This window comes from Anolis carolinensis, chromosome 2, assembly GCF_035594765.1.
Source record: "Anolis carolinensis isolate JA03-04 chromosome 2, rAnoCar3.1.pri, whole genome shotgun sequence".
NCBI classification, from domain to species: Eukaryota; Metazoa; Chordata; class Lepidosauria; order Squamata; family Dactyloidae; genus Anolis; species Anolis carolinensis.
In genome coordinates, this window is record NC_085842.1 from 304,191,748 (window position 1) to 304,211,208 (window position 19,461).

General features: G+C 39.4%; 1 protein-coding gene across 4 annotated transcripts in view; it reads left to right on the forward strand.

Annotated features, from left to right (window-relative positions):
- The window catches only part of prlr (prolactin receptor), a 196,911-nt gene that overhangs the window by 138,094 nt on the left and 39,356 nt on the right, over positions 1–19,461 (forward strand). The window contains exon 5 of one of the 4 annotated variants that reach the window (XM_062972495.1): positions 7,943–10,506. The exons of 1 other annotated variant lie outside the window; for it this stretch is intronic. The gene's annotated coding sequence lies outside the window, so the exon portion shown is untranslated. Of the gene's footprint in view, positions 1–6,988; positions 10,507–19,461 lie in introns of those variants that run through there. 2 more of the 4 variants (XM_003224267.4, XM_062972496.1) reach the window with 2 other exon arrangements.

Sequence of the window (19,461 nt, forward strand, 5' to 3'; positions counted from 1 at the left end):
TAGTTGGTTGCTGGTGTGTTTGTGTGTAGTGTTCTTTCCTTGTTTATTACCAGATTTGACTGTGGAAATTGCATAGATCGATACAGGATAAAATATGTATTTTGCCAGCAGATGTTGTACTTAAAGCTGTAGCCTGTGAAGCAGTATTGGTCCTATGAGCCATGGATGTCAGTCTCCAGAAAAGTTAGCAAGCAAGACTGAAAGGAAAGACACAGTTGTAGGCAAAAGCTGCAAACATAGTACCGCTTACTGGCACAGTGGGTGTGGAGGCACGAAGCGGGTCTCCGCATCAGATATTTAAGAGGCACTGCCCTTCCATTAACACCACCCAAAATACTTTTTCAGTTTTTATCTCAAGAAAGAAGAGATACTGATATCTCTCCTTTCCTTGGATAAAAACCGAAGAGTCATATATATTTAGCAGAAAAACTGCCTTAAGGGGGAGGATGGAGCTGCCCAACCTCCACATCTGGCTTTCTCTTCAAATATCAGCTTCAGTAGCTGTTTTGAATAGTGTTGAACTATGAATCTGGACCCTAGGATGGCTTTGGGTATATCACAGTCTCTGATTCTCAGAGGAAGGCAAAGGCAAGCTCCCTCTGAAACATTATGCCAAGATTTGTCTTAAAGTCACCATACACTGGAAATGACTTGAAGGAACACACTACCAACAGCTGTATTCTGTTTCCTTCTTAAGAAGCCTAGGGTAAAGTACATGTGACTGACCATCACGTGTGCCTGTCAGAGATGATATGTTAATTTTGTAGACACTGTTTCTATGTTAATCCAGTATAAACCGCTTGTTTATGGTGCCCCTTGGCTGCAGTTCTTGAATTTTACTTGAACCCATAAACTCAACGCAGGAGCCTAACAATATTTTCCTTCAACTCTGGCCTCACTTGTCGCTATGGCAAAGTTCATAAAACTCCAGCAAACATTATCTTGACCAAAGTCCATTTAGAATATTAACAAAATGTCCCCGTAATAGATCCTAGGCAGTAAATGGAGCAAGTCAAGAATGCTTAGTGCTACAGGAACAACAATGCCATATCATTGTTATTATTGCTCAAGTTATTGAAAAGATGTCAAGGCAAACCACCAACTCTATTTAAAATATACACTTGGATATTTGTATTCCTTCAGTTTATCCAGTCTACTGCAAATCATTTTCTGTTCACAGGCCTTACTGGAACACAAAATCTTTCTTCCTGAAGTGCTAACATTTGGAGTATATGCATCTTCTCCAACAAGAGAAATCTATACATATACATTGCCATTCGTTACAAGTCTTAACAGAACTTAACAGATGTCTGTGTTGCACATTGGAATAGCCATCAGGACCACTACATGTTTGCAGCAAAGCACAATTTGAACAGAGTTGCAATAACTCTTTACACAGGGAAGAAAAATCCAAAGTACATGTTACTATGGCAGTTGCGTCATCTGCCATAGTAAACCTTTGTGGCTGAACTGCTGACCTGAAGGTTGCCGATTTGAATCCGTGAGACGGGGTGAGCTTCCATCTGTCAGCTCTAGCTTGCAGGGACACGAGAGAAGCCTCCCAGTAACACATCCAGGCATCCCCTGGACAACGTCTCTGTTGATGGCCAGTTCTCTCACACCAGAAGTGACTTGCAGTTTGTTCTCAAGTTGCTTCTAACATGATTTTTTAAAAAGTTGCATCATCCTAACTCCATATTAGCTATAACGATAGGGGTCACATGGATGTAGTGATCCTTACAAGGGGTAGCCTATGGGAGAAAAGGAAATATTTGATTCTTCTGTCAATCACTATTTCCTTGCTATAGATTCATGCCACTACCCCATGCTCTTCTCTGCCAAGATGAGTAGACATTCGGTGTCAACAATTGTCTCCTAGGAAAAATGACAAGTAGATCCATTCAATTGCACCCCACCCACAGAGTCTCGGTGGCAAATGTCTCTCATGATAGAGACAGACAAGGTTGGTAACCCCACCTTTCCTTTATAACCTCTAGTTCAGAGCCTTCTAAATATGTCATGTTGGTGACACACTTTTTAGACATGCATCATTTCGCAACACAGCAATTCAGTTTTATTACCAAACTGGCGGGTAAACCAATCTCTTATAAGAGATATGGACACATACATAAATTGTCATAACAGAATGTATGGGGGCACAACACATCTCAATAAAACACATCTCATTTCATTTATATTTTAAAAATATACAATGTATTGCTTCTTTTACATAGATACAGAAGTTTCTTGTTACGTCCATGTGACACGCCTACACACTGTAGCTAACATACAAACAAGTTGTGACACATAGTTTGCAAAGCTCTGCTCTAGTTTGTCCAGATCAGTGCTTGGAACAGTTATCGGGGGGACTACAAGATCCAGAAACATCTCTGGTCAGTAGTCCATACTGACTGAGGATTGTAGGAATTGTAGTTCCAGCAAATTTGCTGAAATCTGGTAAAAAGGGAATAGGGGTATAAGATGGGCAAACATTTACTTCTGTACAACTTCTGAAGGTGCAGACTCCTTGCCCCTGGAAATCTGAATCTGGCAATGCCAACCCTGGATTAAAACTTTGCTCTTTCTTCTAAAGCATTTTTCCCTGCAGTGATAGGGCAGTATCTTAGTTCCATCGTTTCAATATTTTTTAATAACTCCCCATTGCTGAGGATGGCAAGCATAAAGGATTTGGATGTTTTTGGAAAAAAAACATGTAAATAAAGGCTTTCATACAGAGATTTCTTTCATACAGATTCACAAAGAATGACTGAGCAAAATATATATATACTTGGAATCTAATTAGCACTGCCTTGTGCCTGTTGCCAGTGGCCATGCATGTTTCTGCTTGAACAGGACTATTGATCTTCTCTTTATTCCTCCCCGTCTCAGTCCTACTAATCCAGTGTTTATGAACTGGACATGGCAAAAGGCCAGTGAGTAAAAATTACTTTTTAAATATCTGACAGCACAAGCTGGCCATCTATGGAACTGTTTGCTAGCAGTCAAAGTTATGCAGCTCACTTATGTATGCAAATGCATCCCAAAGAAGATGCAAATTGCACATGTTTGAAAATAGGATTATATTATGTAAGTTGTTCCAACTGAAATTGTGTCACCAATGTTATTGTTGGTGGTTGCAAAAGTTTGCAAAAAGAGACATTGCTGGTGAGGGAAGGAACAAAGTGGAATGGAGAGTAAAGAGGGCCATGTGCATAGGAAGCCCCTCTAGAGACAAACTGCATGGCTTCACATCCCTGTTGCCAAACCTGTTTGATTCTAAACCAAAGCAATCCCATTTTTCCCTGATTTTCATAATTGGTCATCAAGGATTAGAAATTCAGCAGATCTGTTATCTGCTTGCTCAGTTGTTTGTGCATGTGAGGCTGTTTGTGGTAGAAAACCACAAACATGTTGCCATGCATTTAGGAGTTGAAACATAGCCGGAGCGCTTTCCATCCTTAGTTGCACTAAAAAGAACAAGAGTTAAGAACAATATGTGGATTGTAGCAGTGAATGTGTCCTCGCACAAACTGGGATGTCATGTCTGTTAAGGTGCACTGTGGAATGTCTAAGGATATTTTACTTTTTTCCCAAGCCTTTCCTTTAAAAAAAAAAGGATCTTAATTTTAACTACAGCCAAAGTTGCTGCCGTTTGGCTGAACAGTGATCATCCTTATGGCTCACCAACCAAATAAACCCAGTGGAATGTTTTTGGGTGGTGATCCATAAGGATTCACTGTTCTCCTTGATTATGAGAGAGTCAAGCCAAACGATGCCTGGCAGTCGGAACAGCTGGAAAAGAAGACTGCTGTGTTCCCAGTTTGTTCCTTTTACCGCTAACTCTCTTCCATCTAGAAAAGAGATGAACTGTGAGACTTCTAGCCTGGTGAGAACTCCCCCTTCCCTTCCCTTTCCTTCTCCACGAATTACAGAAAATAAGCATCGTTTTTGGTTATGGTGTTGGACTGGGACTTGGGAGGTCAAGGTTTTTCTCCATGCTGAGTGGGGGATCTTCAGTCAGTTGTTTTCTCTCAGAATGGGTTTCTCTCATAGGATGGTTGCAGTAATGATGTGAGAAGAGAGCCATGTCCATTGGAGGGAAGGGGCAAAATATAAATTTAAATCTGTGTATGCATAAGTGTCATCATATACATTGGTATAGTAAATTCGTAACTGTAACAAAATAGCAAAATCAATGTTTATTCTTTGGAATTTTGGGGATGGGTAGGAATATTTTCCAGATGTGGATGGTTGAATCCATTAATGTGGAGGGCCAACTCTATCTATCTATCTATTTCTACATATCACTGCATTGTGTTTATTGTTCACATACACAAACATGCACCGCTTCTGTGGTTTTGTAAAAATGTCACTGCAAATGTGCAAAATTATTAATGGCCTGTCTGCCAATATTTAGCCCCAGCTCACTGCCTTAAATAGCCATAAGCTGGAATGGTCAACTTATCCTAAACAACTAACAAACCAACCAATAAATAAGTAAATAGCAACCAATCAAATCACACTATTTGAGCAAAAGTCAGGACCTTGATGTTGTACACCAGTGCTATTCAAATAGCTGATCCCCGGAAAGATCTGGTGACCAAGCCATTGGATGCTTGTTCCTGGTAATTTTCCAGGATTTGAAGGAACATCTTCATCCCATAGCCATAAACATGGTGCTGTCCCTGGCACACTTGGAAATAAGTCCCTGCTAATGTCCTATATCAGTTTTACGCCAAGTACACCAACACCTGTAGGGATTCTTTTACTCACATTTCCCACCTCTCACCTATCCTATATGCTAGACTATCTCATTTTTAAAACTAATTGAAGTGTCTTCCCAAAGTATTGGTGAAGGTTCACAAAGGGCAGCTGTTCTTCAGTGTGATCTTTACCCCTTTCTCAAGGCACTGAATTTTATTGTTGAGGTTATTCATTAATGAAAAGCAAAAAAAAAAGTTACTTGAAGTGGGGAAGGACAGAGGAACAAAGAGCCTGGCAGGGGAGTGATAGAAAGGAATTGCTTCTGGGATTTCAAATTAGAAGTACAGTAGAGTCTCACTTATCCAGCAGGCCAGCAGAAGCTTGGATGAGCGAATATCTTGGATAATAAGAGGGATTAAGGAAAAGCCTATTAAACATCAAATTAGGTTATGATTTTATAAATTAAGCACCAAAACATCATGTTATACAACAAATTTGACAGAAAAAGTAGTTCAATACGCAGTAATGTTATGTTGTAATTACTGTATTTACGAATTTAGCACCAAAATATCACGATATATTGAAAACATTGACTACAAAAATGGCTTGGATAATCCAGAGGCTTGGATAAGCGAGACTTGGATAAGTGAGACTCTACTGTAGTTGTTTTATCTGCGACCTTGACAGTATCAAGTCACAAGCACTATAGATGCTGGTTAACTTTTTGGAGTAAACATATTTGAAATGAAGTTACATTTCTAAGGCAATGCAATGAACAAGGGTGAAGGAACTTTATTTATTTTATTTATTTATTACAGTATTTCTACCCCGCCCTTCTCACCCAATAAGGGGACTCAGGGCGGCTTACAAATATGTCCACTTTAGTCTGTAATAAGCAATTATTTCTACTTATTTTAGAAGGTATTTTAAAATGGCATTTCCAAAGGCATTTTAATAGGAAATTTTCAAGTGCCATGCCATTTTAGTTCTATGGAGTTGCTTCTAGATGGCCTTGTTATGTTGTGTGCCAGGCACTGCATAGGAACTCCTCATCTGGCTGAGAAAACTGGGGTTTGAACTTCTTAACCCTAAGAATTCTGCTGGGATGCATAGAGCAGCGTTTCTCAACTAGGGGGGTCGCGAGGAGGTGTCACAGGGGTCACCAAAGACCACCAGAAAACTCATATTAATTCACAGTGGTCTCCAGAGGTAGTTGAACTACATCTCCCCTAAATCGCTATCAATTCCTCCCAAATCCCTCCAGTATTTTCTGTTGGTAATGTGGATTCTGTGTGGGAAGTTTGGCACAATTCTATCATTGGTGGGATTCAAGCAGCTCTTTGATGGTAGGTGAACTATAAATCCCAGCAACTACAACTCCCAGATGTCAATGTCAATTTTCCCCAAACTCCACCAGTTTTCACATTTGGGAATATTGAGTGCCAAGTTTGGTCCATATCCTTCAATGTTTGAGTGCATAGTGCTCTCTTGATATGGGTGAACTACAACTCCAAAACTCAAGGTCAATGCCCACCAAACCCTTCCAGTATTTTCTTTTAGAGTTCTGTGTGCCAAGTTTGGTTCAATTCCATCCTTGCAAGAGTTCAGAATGCTCCTTGATTGTAGTTAACAATAAATCTTAGCAACTAAAACTCCCAAATGACAAAATCAATCCCTCCCAACCAGTATTCAAATTCGGACATACCGGGTATTTGTGCCAAATTTGCTCCAGTGAATGAAAATACATCATGCATATGAGATATTTACATTATAAATCACAACAGTAGCAAAATTACAGTTATGAAGTAGCAACTGAAATAATTTTATGGTTGGGGGTCACCGTAACATGAGGAACTGTATTACAGGGTTGCGGCATTAGGAAGGTTGAGAACCACTTCCATAGAGGAATGAATAACCAATAGAAAGTAGTGGTGTAAGGAAATGGGAGCATGAATGAGGTGGGGGAAAGAGAAGCAACATAAGATTTTTCTGTGGGATGGAGAAAGGTTTTTTTTCTTCTTCAAAAATTCATGCTGATGTTTCTGACACTCCCAAGCTCAAAGCCAGGACAAGGAATAGGGGAATGAAATGATGGGTACGACTTTCTAGTTCATTTTAGTAAGGCTGGTGCTTTAAGAGCAATATAATATGAATGTAGTAGCTACATTCCCCTTCCTCTTTATAACATCCATGTACTTGCTTTTGTTTGGCTTATTAACTATTAACTAAAGATATTCATCATTTCATACCACCTGCATCACCTCTGAACTTTGCTTTTTTTGGGGGGGAGGGGGGTGCGGGGTGCGAAAGAAACTCTGGAGAGAGAAACAACTGCAAAAGTTCTTCCAATAACTTCTTGGTCACAGTGTATTGTGTTCACATGCCCTCTAGGGAACAGGAGAATGTACTGCATCAGAAGTGTTGTAACTGAGATATAGAGACTGGCATCCTAGGGCACATTTACACTGTGGAATTAATGTAGCTTTACACCACTTTAACTGCCATGTGGTTTTACAAACTGTTTAGCCTTCTCTGCTCAGGAGTGCTGGTGTCTTCCCAAACTCAACTCTCATGATTCCATATCATTGAGACATAACAGTTGAAGTGATGTCAAACTACACCAATTCTACAATGTAGAGTCAACCTTAGTGACTTATGCATACATAGATTTCCTTACCCATGTGATTGTACTGTTTTGGCCATGAGATGATGCTGAAAGTTGTGGCGGTAGAATTGAATATATGGGTAGGTACCATTATGCATTGCCCATGCAGATGTGCATTGAACATCACAGCAATGTCTTTCACATTTCTGTCCCTCGGTAAATGAATATAAGATGACAGGATGCTTCTTTTTCCTATAAAGTCAAAATTATTATATAGTGAACATTGAGCCAATGGAACTTCAAACACTCTACTTTTATAAATAACTAGCTTTGCCCGGCCACGCGTTGCTGTGGCTTATGGGAATCCTTTGTTGGGCAGGTGGAATAGCAGTGAATAGTCTTGCAGTCTCAAAACCTGGCCGTTTTCTGGAGTAGCTGGAGCTTTTTGTTGTATGAACGTAGAGGCATGAATGAGGGGTTGTGCTGCCAAGTTTAGTGTTTCTGGGATGTGTAGTTTTGTTGTTTTGTCCTAGGCCGAAATTTCATTACCCTTTTATATATATAGATTTTAAAAATATTTCTAAATATAGCTTTATACTAAAAAAAAAAAATTTCTTCTTCTTTTTCTCCTAGGAACTAATTTGATTTGTCAGTAATGAGGGCAGAAGAACAGAAGCATGATTATTCGCCTTAATCTTGTAAGTATGGCTTTTCACTCTCTTCGAGCAGAAACAGGCCAGTGGTAGGATTTTGTTGCTGTCACTGTAGTTGTGTGTCTTCGACTCTTGCCTCTAGAATCATAGTCCGCCACTCAAACTGTTGCACAAAGATTGCCCTTGATCAGACTTGCTTTGCAGGATTTAATTGATTTTCCACTATAACTGTGAGATCCATCACCTGGAAACTAATTCAAAACATAAGCTTGGGAAGGTGGATGTTGGACAAAGGAAAGGCTAAACCTGAGCCCATATTTGGCCAAGGATTAATTTTTAATAGTGGAACTTGCAGAGAACTTGCAGAGAAATCCTTCTGCATAGATGTCGGTTCTTGTGTCCTTGTCCTTGTTGTGTTGTGTTCTTGTGTCCGCACTTTTACATTGTTTGATTTCAGGAGGCTAATTTAGGAAGAAAAGATAAAACACCTTCCCCTGCTGCTGCTTAACCATTTTTGTATTTTTTGTTTGTTTTTGTTTGAGAAAAAATAAAACACAATTAAAAGAGGCATTGATGAACAAAAATAGAGTACCTACCCAGCTGAAATACAAATGAGTGGTCAGCTGCCAAAGGCTCACCTGGATAAAATAAAAAAGGATGCCTATTTGCAGAAAAACAATAGGAAGGAAGCTAGCTGAGATTTGATAGGGAATTCTAGAGCTCATACACTCCAGCTGACTCTCTTTGTCAGAGACAGTCCTGGTTAATCCTCTATCATCCCACTTTTTCAGCTGCTGTTAAAATATCCCAGTTTCTCTCTCATTCTCCCATGCCCCCTTCATCCTCAGCTTCGATATATACTCGTGGATGAGTTCATAGAATCAAAGTTGGAAGAGACCACATGTCATCCAGTCATGCCATGACAGAAGACATAATCAATGCACTTTTAAGCCTCTGCCTAAAAACCTCCAAAGCAGAGAGTCCACCACACCCAGGCAGCCTATTCCACTGCCAAACAGCTCTTACCATCAGGAAGTTCTCTCTAATGTTTAGGTGGAACCTTTTTTCCTGAAGATTCAAACAAAAACATACTGCTACAGGTTTGGAGGCTAAAATTATGGATTTTGTTATGACCTGTGGATGAGGCGAAGGTCATTGCATGGCAAGGGGAAAGCACCAGCACAGCCTCAGGAGCCAATTGCCACTGTTATTTCCTTGCCCAGGCATTAAAAACAGCCCAAAGCTGCTCCGCAGTGAAGTGAGTAGAGGACTTTGGTATTTATTTTAAGTTTTTGCAAAATGGACTAAGCTCTCATCTTTTAGCACTCAACTTTTGATGAAAGTTAAGATACAGTACTTACATTGATCTGTGGATACGTCGATCTGGGTTTTTGGTATTGATTTTTTGGCAACAGTTTCCATACTTAAGCATGAGTATATACAGTGCTTCATTTAATGCAAACTGCCTTCAAAGTACAGTAGAGTCTTGCTTATCCAACGTTCTGGATTATCCAACACATTTTTGTAGTCAATGTTTTCAGTACATCGTGATATTTTGGTGCTAAATTCATAAATACAGTACTTATTACATAGCATTACTGTGTATTGAACTACTTTTTCTGTCAAATTTGTGGTTAACCATGATGCTTTGTTGCTTAATTTGTAAAATCATAACCTAATTTGATGTGTAATAGGCTTTTCCTTAATCCCTCCTTATTATCCAACATATTCGCTTATCCAACGTTCTGCCGGCCCATTTATGTTGGATAAGTGAGACTCTACTGTAGTTTGCATTTACTGTAGTTAACTCACTAAGAGTAAGGGGAAAGATTCTGACCTTTATTGAAGTTTCAAGCAAAAACAAATTGCTACAGTCTCCTAGCGTATGTTTGCCTCCTCATTAGTAATTTTGACACCTTAACCACATTCTGATGTTGTGTGGCCACACATGTCTCAGGTTAGCTATGAGAAAGGCAAAGACTATATTTCTAGCTATCACATTTCCCCCGATACATCATGGGTATTATTGTTCACTGAAAATCAAGGAGGAATGTTATTCTTAAACCTGCATGAGTTACTTCAGTGCTCACAGTTTTTCTCTGGTATCTTCTGGAGGGAGACTTTTGACAGAAAAGAGCCTTGAGCAAGAGCCACACCAGCTGCGCAGTTGCGCAACTTCCATTCATTTCAGCACCGCTTCTGCAGGAAACATTCCTGACCAATCTTGCCCACAAATGCTTATCAGAGCAACACATGCATCTACCAAGGTGACGTCTGGCAGCTCTTTACTATCATAAAATCATCCTACAGACAACAGTCCTTGGATAAAAAAAGAACGAAAGAAAACAATGCCAGTTTCAGCGGCAATGTCAAAAGGAAAATTGAGCAGCAAAAAGACACTGGAAGCAATTTTGCTTCAAAACAAAGCCTGCGTTACCAGCCAGAGATATCATTTCAAAGAGGAGGAGTGAGCATTTTAATGGGAACAGTACAACGAAGGTGAGAGCCTTCTGATCCATTGGTTCTAGAACAGGAAGCAAAGGGGTAAGATTTTACTTCCTACCTTTCAAAAGGATGTAGAGATCAGGGTGCATCTACACTGCAGAATTACTGCAGTTTGACATCACTTTAATTGTCATGGCTCAATGTCATAAAATCTTAGGATTTGTAGAATGGTGAGGCACCAGCACTCTTTGGCAGAGACAGCTAAAGACCTTGTAAAACTATGACTCCAATGATTCAGTAGCATTGAGCCATGGCTATTACATTTATGTAAAACTGCATTAATTCTGATTATAGATGCAGCCTCAGGCATCATCCCAGTTAGAACTTTATGAACTTGTAACAGCCATGATTTAAGCTAATTAAATCTGTTTTGCAAAGCTGCTTGCAGTCAGCTTAGGTCTATATTAGCTGAGAGGTAGATGTGTCAAAAATTCTTAATTTCATCTTTACCCAACCTATATTTTCATCCTAACCTTTGTCTATATCTGGTTCCAAGTTTTGCTTTTAGTTCCTACGTAAACATTGGGCTATTTTGCATATACACTTTTTTTTTTAATAATTGGTGTCCATATATATTATTCATCACATAGCCTTGCATTTATGTCATGCCTTAAGTAAAAATGTTGTTAGATTTTTCAGCTTTATTCATTTTCAGCCATTCGCATTTGATAAATGTATATATGACTTTTGTCCGTATTTTATTTCTCCAAAGTCTACCACAAGCTTCATGTGTGTGTATTCAGAGGACATGCTTATGTGTTAAGAAGTTAGGAAAGTCGGCTTCATAGAAATTCTGATCCTTTCTTATTGAGAAGGAAGACAATTTGCATTAATTGATAGAAGGACAATAGCAAGAAGGTTGCTAGTTGGATGTTTGCTGTTTTATTTTTAATGGGTCTCAAACAGAAAAAATTAAATATCTTGAAAGTACCAAATCTAATCTGATCTTCAAAGTTAATCAGAGTCAGCCTTGGTTAGTACTAGGATGGGAAATCGTCAATAAATACCAGTTATTGTAGGATCTATTTCAGAGGAAGGAACTAGTGAAACCGCCTCTGAATATTCATTGCCTAAGAAAGCCCTACAATATTTGTGTAGTCACCATAAGTCGGCATGCAACTTGAAGGCACAGAAATACCAGGGGCAGAACTTGTGAATACAGTTCAACAAAAGTTTTCAATCATTTCAGGTATCAGAGCTTCTAAAAAGCCTTGTTTGGATTAGAAGTCCCAGATTCCTCAACCAAAAGAGCATTGGCCATGATGCCTGGGGATTCTGCAGATTCTAGTCCAAGAAAGGAAGTTTTCAATGCTTTTTCACATATATATTATTTTTGTCTCTTGTAGAAAATTGTGGTGACTTGCTTTCCAATAGCATTTTTGTTATTATTATTTCTTTAAATCACCTTTTGGTTGTGCCCATTTCAGAACCATCCCTCCAATGTTTTGATTTTTACGTGAGAATAAAACCAATGCAGTTGCCAACATTTCCTTCAACACTTCTCCAAGATAATGAGTTTTGCCTTTCTCCCAACACTATTACTGAAAGCAAACTGGTTATGTTCCTCCATAGAAGTAATTCATATTTATAATTACTGGCTTGGATAATCCAGAACCTTGGATAAGCGAGGCTTGAATAAGTGAAACTCTACTGTATATAGATTAGCCAAAGTTTATTTGGGTTGTTGTGAGTTTTCCGGGCTGTATGGTCGCGTTCCAGAGGCATTCTCTTCTGACGTTTTGCCCCATCTGTGGCAAGAAACAATCAGAGCCAGCTAACACCTCCCAACAAAGGATGCCCCCTCCCCCCAGGCAGGAAGCAGCCAGGCTTTGAAGCTGCAAGGCTATTCAATGCTGTTTTCCATGTCAGGAGCGACTTGAGAAACTGCAAGTCGTTTCTGGTGTGAGAGAATTGGCCGTCTGCAAGGACATTACTCCGGGGATGCCCGGATGTTTTGATGTTTTTTTTTACCATCCTTGTAGGAGGCTTCTCTTAATTCTCCAGATTAAGACTTACGTGCAAGGTTTTTGTGGACGAATGGTTTAAGTATTTTTATTGTACTGTTTTAAATGTATTTATTGTATTATGCTAAATTGATTGTTTTAATTGCCTATGTTTTATCTTTTGTACTGTATACTGGCGTGAATATTGTCAGATTGTGAGCCACCCTGAGTCCCTTAGGGTGAGAAGGGCAGCATAGAAATGATGGAAAATATAACAGTTCATATTTGCACAGCCCCATCTATTTATCTGTTCTGAATTTCTTACTGAATGAGACTGTAGTATGACTCCAGGAGAGCAGTTTCTTTCAGGACTCATGAGATGATATTTATGGAGTGGGATTGCGGTTTTGCTTGTTACAGTTTAATCATGACACTTCCCACTCAGCACTAATATCATAACATTTAGATTTTGGAAGGATTCTCCATGCCCATCTAGGGTGCATCTACACTGTTGAATTAATAATAATAATAATAATAATAATAATAATAATAATAATAATAATAATAATAATAGCAGCTTTATTTATATTCCACTCCCTCTCCCCACAGTGGCTTGTCTAAAATCACAACAGTATAAAATCACAAAATCGATACACATAATAAAAGTGAAAATCTGTATGCGTGTATGTGGTGGAGGTGTCCATTTACGCAGACAACCTCCCGCCTCCACAAACCGCCTCCACTACAACAGTGTTGAGGAACCACCAAAGCCCGCCCTCCAAAGACATTGCAGGTTACAGCGAGCCACTTCCCAGTGTTCTTTTCTCTCTCCATTGATGTAGAATTTGCATGACCCAACCCACTGCCTCTCCCTTAACCCTTTCCTGTTCTTTTCTATGGCACACAGCAACTGAACATACTAGAGAGAGAGTGCATACAGGTGGGGTTTGGGGGTGATTGTCCTTGGATCTGGGAGTTGTAGTTCACCCTTATCCAGAGAGCACTGAATCCAGCCCATGACAGATCTGGACCAAACTTAGCACACAGACCCAACATGGCTAACTTTGCATACAGGCCTGGTTTGGGGAGGATTGACTCAGTTTTGGGATTTGTATTTCACCCACATTGTTAAGTATTTTTATTAGGAGCATTCATAAAAAACGAAATCAAAGACTGACTTTTTCCTAATAAATAGTGTTACTAATTAACTAAATGATATTACCTAACACTCAAAAACAAACAATGCCTTTTTCAAATAACCCAGACACCACTGGGTACCCAGGCTAGTACATAATAAAATGAATAAATATTTCCAATTAAATACAGAACCAACAATAACTAATTGTAAGGATTAATCAAATCATAATACACAGCAAGGACAACGTATATAAACAAGATAAAATACATAAATGCATAAAGATAATACCATTAACCCCCCCGCCCAAAACACTGTCCATTTAAGATTTTTCATTATATACATCCATGTAATGTTTAATGTCAAAACCATTTAGCCACTTTCAGAGGCCTGTTTCTATAAGTATTATTTGACAATACTTAAACTGCTGTAGCCCAAAGGTGTGGCATCTTGGGAGTTGTCATTTGGTGAGGCATTAACAACCTTTGGCAAAGAAGACAAAAGACCTTGTAAATCCGCAAACGTAATGAGTAAAATGTCAAAAAATGTAATGAGCAGAGTTGCTCATTACATTGCTTGACATTTTATCCATTAATGTTATTAATTACAATGCTGAGAAAGAGCCTTATTGCACTGCTTGTCACACTTCTTGTTACTTTCCCATTACTTTGCTATATATTGTTTGAAAACAGAAAAATTCCATAGAACTGACAAACAATGGCATAGAAATGCCATTTAAAAATACCTTCTGAAAATAAGCAGAAATAATTGCAGCCAATTCAAGATTCAATCATAAAATACCCTGAGAGGTGCCCATCTCATCCCATTATAAAACTTTCCAAGAACAAAAGTTCACCACCTTCTGAGGTCGTTTATTTAAATTCGGGAAGTTCATAATGCTTAGTTGGAATCTCATGTCTTATAATTACAATGTAGTATATAAAAAAACAAAAAATTACAAAGCCAGTAATAAGAAGAGACAGAAAATGGCTGGTGAGGAAAGGACATAAGAGAACCAGTTGATAATGAACATTGGGAAGACTTTTTTTAAAGAGAAATTAATTTTGTGGAAACACTTGAGGGAAAGAAGGAAAGTGACTTGATTAATCAAGTGTGGGAAGGCCAGGTGCTTAATAGACAGTTTTCAGGATTGGCTTGTGACAGAATGTCCAGTTTTTCAAAAGTAGGTACATTAAAAAAAAAAAAAGACAAGATGTCAAGAGGCATGAAAACCAATTTGAAAGCAAATATGTGCTCACTAAGTGCTCAAATAAGACGTAATATAGGGAAGTGCTATTTAAAAGAGTAGTAATCGCACAGGAAAGTTATTAATGGCTAGAACACCTTATATACGTGATTCAGTGTACCATTTTCAGACCATTTATCTCCTGATTGCATTACTTCATCTGTGCTCTGCGGCTGGACCCATTCAAATTAAAATGAATGAGTCAGGAAGGGAGGCTTCCCTGCAGGGACGGAGAGAGTACTTTTGTGGACACTCAGGATCCTTTCCGTTAAATAAACATTAAAAGGGGAAAGCATTGCTCGAGGGAAGTAATTACAGAAGCATATGTGTACACACAAACACACACATATCCTTGCTACCTAATTGTTTACACAAAGCCCAGGGTAGATTGTGATCATTTTCCCATTTTGTGTGCTGCATAGTACTATAGTAAACAGTACAGAAGAGGAAGTCATATCTTCTGCATGGAATGCTTCCCACAGTGTCACCTCCTTTTCCTCCTGTACTTTAATTAGATTGTAAGTGTGGAGGCAAGGAACAATGTTATTTTTTTTCTCCGCTTTTAAAGTGGCAATGTGGGAAGGGACTAAATCCCACAGGTACAACCTCTTTTTATCTTTCTCCAAGTCAGGGCATTGGCAGTTGGGATGGAGGTAGTGCTTTCCCCTTGATTCTGGGTGCAGCCATGATGGAACTGTGTCTGTGGGTTGCTGTGAGTCTTCCAGGCTGTATGGCCATGTTCCAGAAGCATTATCTCCTGACATTTCACCCACATCTATGGCAGGCATGCTCAGAGGTTGTGACGTATATAAGAAACTAAGGAAGGGAGGTTTATATATCTATGAAAGGTCCAAGGTGGGAGAAAGAACTCTTGTCTGTTGGAGGCAAGTGTGACTGTTGTAATTAGCCACCTTGATTAGCATTTAATGGCCTTGTAGCTCAAGGCCTGGATCATTTCTGGTTGGGGGAATCATTTGTTTGGAGATGTTAGCTGGCCTTGATAGTTTCATGTCTGTTTTCGGAGTGTTTGTAGTGTCTCAGAGGCCCCCGAGTCATGACCCCGTCGCCATTATGGATCAGTCCGAAGAAGAGATGGGGTTTGTGCCATTTCCGCAAGATTCTGCTCTCTTCCAGATGTCCCCTGTTGACAGTTTTAGCCCACAGTTAATTAAAAAGGGCCTTGACTCACAGCCCAGTTCTCCAGAGAGCGCTCCTTTTGACCGCAGATTGTTTTGGGAAACATCTCGCTCGGAGAAGCAGAATCTGAGAAGAAGCACTAGATTAGCGGAGAGAGCAAGCGTTAATTAAGCTGGTTCCCTTGAGAGTTTCCCGGGAGGATTGCATCTGGCAAGTTGCTGACTTAGTCCACTTTCCCTTGGGAAAGAGTGTTCAGACACTTGGCTGGAGTGGAAAGTGTAGTCCCATAAAAGTTCTGGGTGCCGACTGACCTTTGCGGTGTTCAACGTGTCAGTTGAGGAATTCACATCGACACTAGTTCTGCAGCGCGCTACTCTCAAGTAGACCGGCATTGCATCTCGTCTCCCTGTCAAGCCTGGACAGCGATTCAACTTTACCACGACTAACTTTGCCTTGCCTTGTATCCTAGCCTCAGAATTGAACCCTGGAGCTCTTTGACAGATCTTGCTTTAATCCCCACTCAAACAGCCTAAAGGTTTGAGTGTGTTTAGGTTATTGGATTTAAAACTTTGAACTCTAATACTGGACATCTACTTTCACATTACTGGACTATATTTGACCTTTTCTGAAAGGACTATTGCTGGACTATATACTCTGCTTATTTTTGGTTGTCTCTTTTATTTCCTTAATAAAGATATTAGATTGTTTATTGGCTTCCGTGTCTGGTTCTCAGTGCTCACGCTGGCCTGAGGCGTCACAGTGTTATTCTTCATTTATTGTCCTGGTTTAGAGTTTTTTCAATATTGGTAGCCAGATTTTGTTCATTTTCATGGTTTTCTCCTTTCTGTTGAAATTGTCCACGTGCTCGTGGATTTCAGTGGCTTCTCTGTGTAGTCTGACATGGTGGTTGTTAGAGTGGTCCAGCATTTCTGTATTCTCCAATAATATTCTGTGTCCAGGTTGGTTCATCAAATGCTGTGCTATGGCTGACTTCTCTGGTGGAATCAGTCTGCTGTGCCTTTCATGTTCCTTCATTCGTGTTTCAGCGCTGCGTTGGTGGTCCCTATATAGACTTGTTCACAACTGCGTGGTATATGGTAGACTCCTGCAGAGGTGAGAGGATCCCTCTTATCCTTTGCTGGATTTTCTTAGTGGGTCTGTAGATAGTTTGTAGGTTGTGTTTCTTCATCAGCTTCCCTATGCGGTCAGTGGTTTCTTTGATGTATGGTAATAACACCTTTCCTCTGGGTGGATCTTTGTCTTGACTCTCATGGTTTGTTCTTGGCTTTGCAGCTCTTCTGATGTCTGTGGTGGAGAAAAGGCAGAACTGTGTCTGCATTTTCTCCAGACTTATTAATAAAGCCATATATTGCCAGGACTGCAAATGTTAACTGAAGCATACCTGTAAGATCCTACAGTAAATTAGGGTGGTTCCAGACTGTGCCAAATCCCGGGTTTTAGTCAGGGACAAAAAAAACCAGGACCTGAGAAGAGATCCACATACAGACCTGTTGGTCCCAGGATTTCTTCCTCCATCGTTCACACTTGCTGCTGGAATTTTGCAACCCCCAAAATTGCCAGAGCAGTATGTGCTCCAGAAATTTTGGTTTTTTGTTTTTTTTTAAGAAACTTAAGATTTGAATATGCGAATTATTGTATAAATTCCTGGGTTATAGAGACTGTGTGGCTACCTGTGCAGACAAGTTTGGCCGTGTACTTGTACCTGGGTACTACGGGATGCTGTCGCTGAGTTATACATGTCTGTTCCTGATTGTTGCTATTGTGAAAAGATGTACCACATTGACTAAAGAGTGACAACGTTGACTACAGGGTGACAACTTTGTCCTGGCAAGAGAAACTTTGCCACCCATATGTTGAATGAAGTTTATGGAGTAGGACCACTACTTTTGAAGGCAATACTACATAATCAAATAGGAACACACACTTTCAATCCAAGAACAGAACTTAGTCATTATTACCACTTTTTAGAGGCTGCTTGGCTATATGTACAGACTGGTTTTGTGGCGTACTTGCAGCATGGAACAACAGGGTGATGTTCCTAGGTTATACATGTCTGTTCCTCAGTGCTTTTATCATAAAAACATGGGGAAAGTTGATTACATGATAAAACCTTTGTTTGTGTGTCACAAACTTCATTAAATGTGTGGAGGATGAAATTTCTCTTGCCAGGATAAAGTTTTTGCCCTCTAGTCAACTGTTGCCATGTGTTTTGGATACAACCAATTAGGAACACACATGTATAACCCAGGAACAAACCAACATTTAAAAATCCTGTATTTTCTAGGTGTGGGGACATACAGAGATTCAAAAATCCACATTTTCCGGCCAGAATGGGGATATTCCTGCACCTGAAAATCTTGCTCCCACTTTTTCAGGAAATGGCATTTGGTCACCCTCCATTTTGAAGTGGGAGCTCCTGGAATAAAGATATTGTCTGGATGGGTCCTTAGTAAGGAAATCCTGATTCTTTTTTACTTGGACAACCAGTTTGTTCTTACTGGTGGGAGAAATTGTTGTGTACAGTCTTAAGGTTATGATTATGAAACAATATTATTATTATTATTATTATTATTATTATTATTATTATTATTATTATTATTATTTTATTATGACACAGCAAACAAGATAGATATGCTGGATTTAATATCACAAAATCACAAGTCGAACACTTCCCAAGTGTCTAGGACTGTGTGATGTATTTTCGGATGATGCGCGCAGATCCCAGTAGGGTGGCCTTTTGCAGTTGGCAGATTGTAATTTTGTCAATGTCTATTGTTTCCAAATGCCGGCTGAGAACTTTTGGCACGGCACCCATTATTATTATTATTATTATTATTATTATTATTATTATTATTATTATTATTACTTTATTTCTTACCTGCCTCTCCTCATGGAGGGATACAACCGAGCTAAAAAAACATAATTATTATAAACATTATATCAAAGGTATTTCTACAAACACATACTGCATATTAAAATACAAGAACAAAGATTAAAATATAGTGAACGCAAGACACAATGTTAGTTTTTAGAGAAATCTCCAGCAAGAAACTAGGGCTCACCAAGCAGCATGGAGAAAATGCTGTCTTGAATAATGCACTGTGCTCGGTCATGGGCACATTTTGTAAATGATCCAATGCAAACACAAGGTCTTAGGCAACCCCTGTCTTGCCTTCCAATCATAATATCTAAAGAGGCCCCAAATGTCATAAATCACATCTTCAGCTTCAAAGGGAATTGTAAATTAATGTGATCTAATGAGTTGCAAAGAAGGGGCCATCTGGCTCCTCAAGGCTGGGAACCAGATAATTGTCCTTTAGGTTGATGGCAATACCTATGGGAATATATAAGCACTTTGAGACTTGAAAGACAACAAAGGATATAATTAGAAGCTGGGAAGGTTAGGTTAGTGTATTCAGATTTATCTGTGAGGGGTTCTTTGTTTCCTGGGGGTCTACAGTTACTAACACCAAGGGCCATCTAATCCAAACCCATCTGCCAAGCAGGAATAC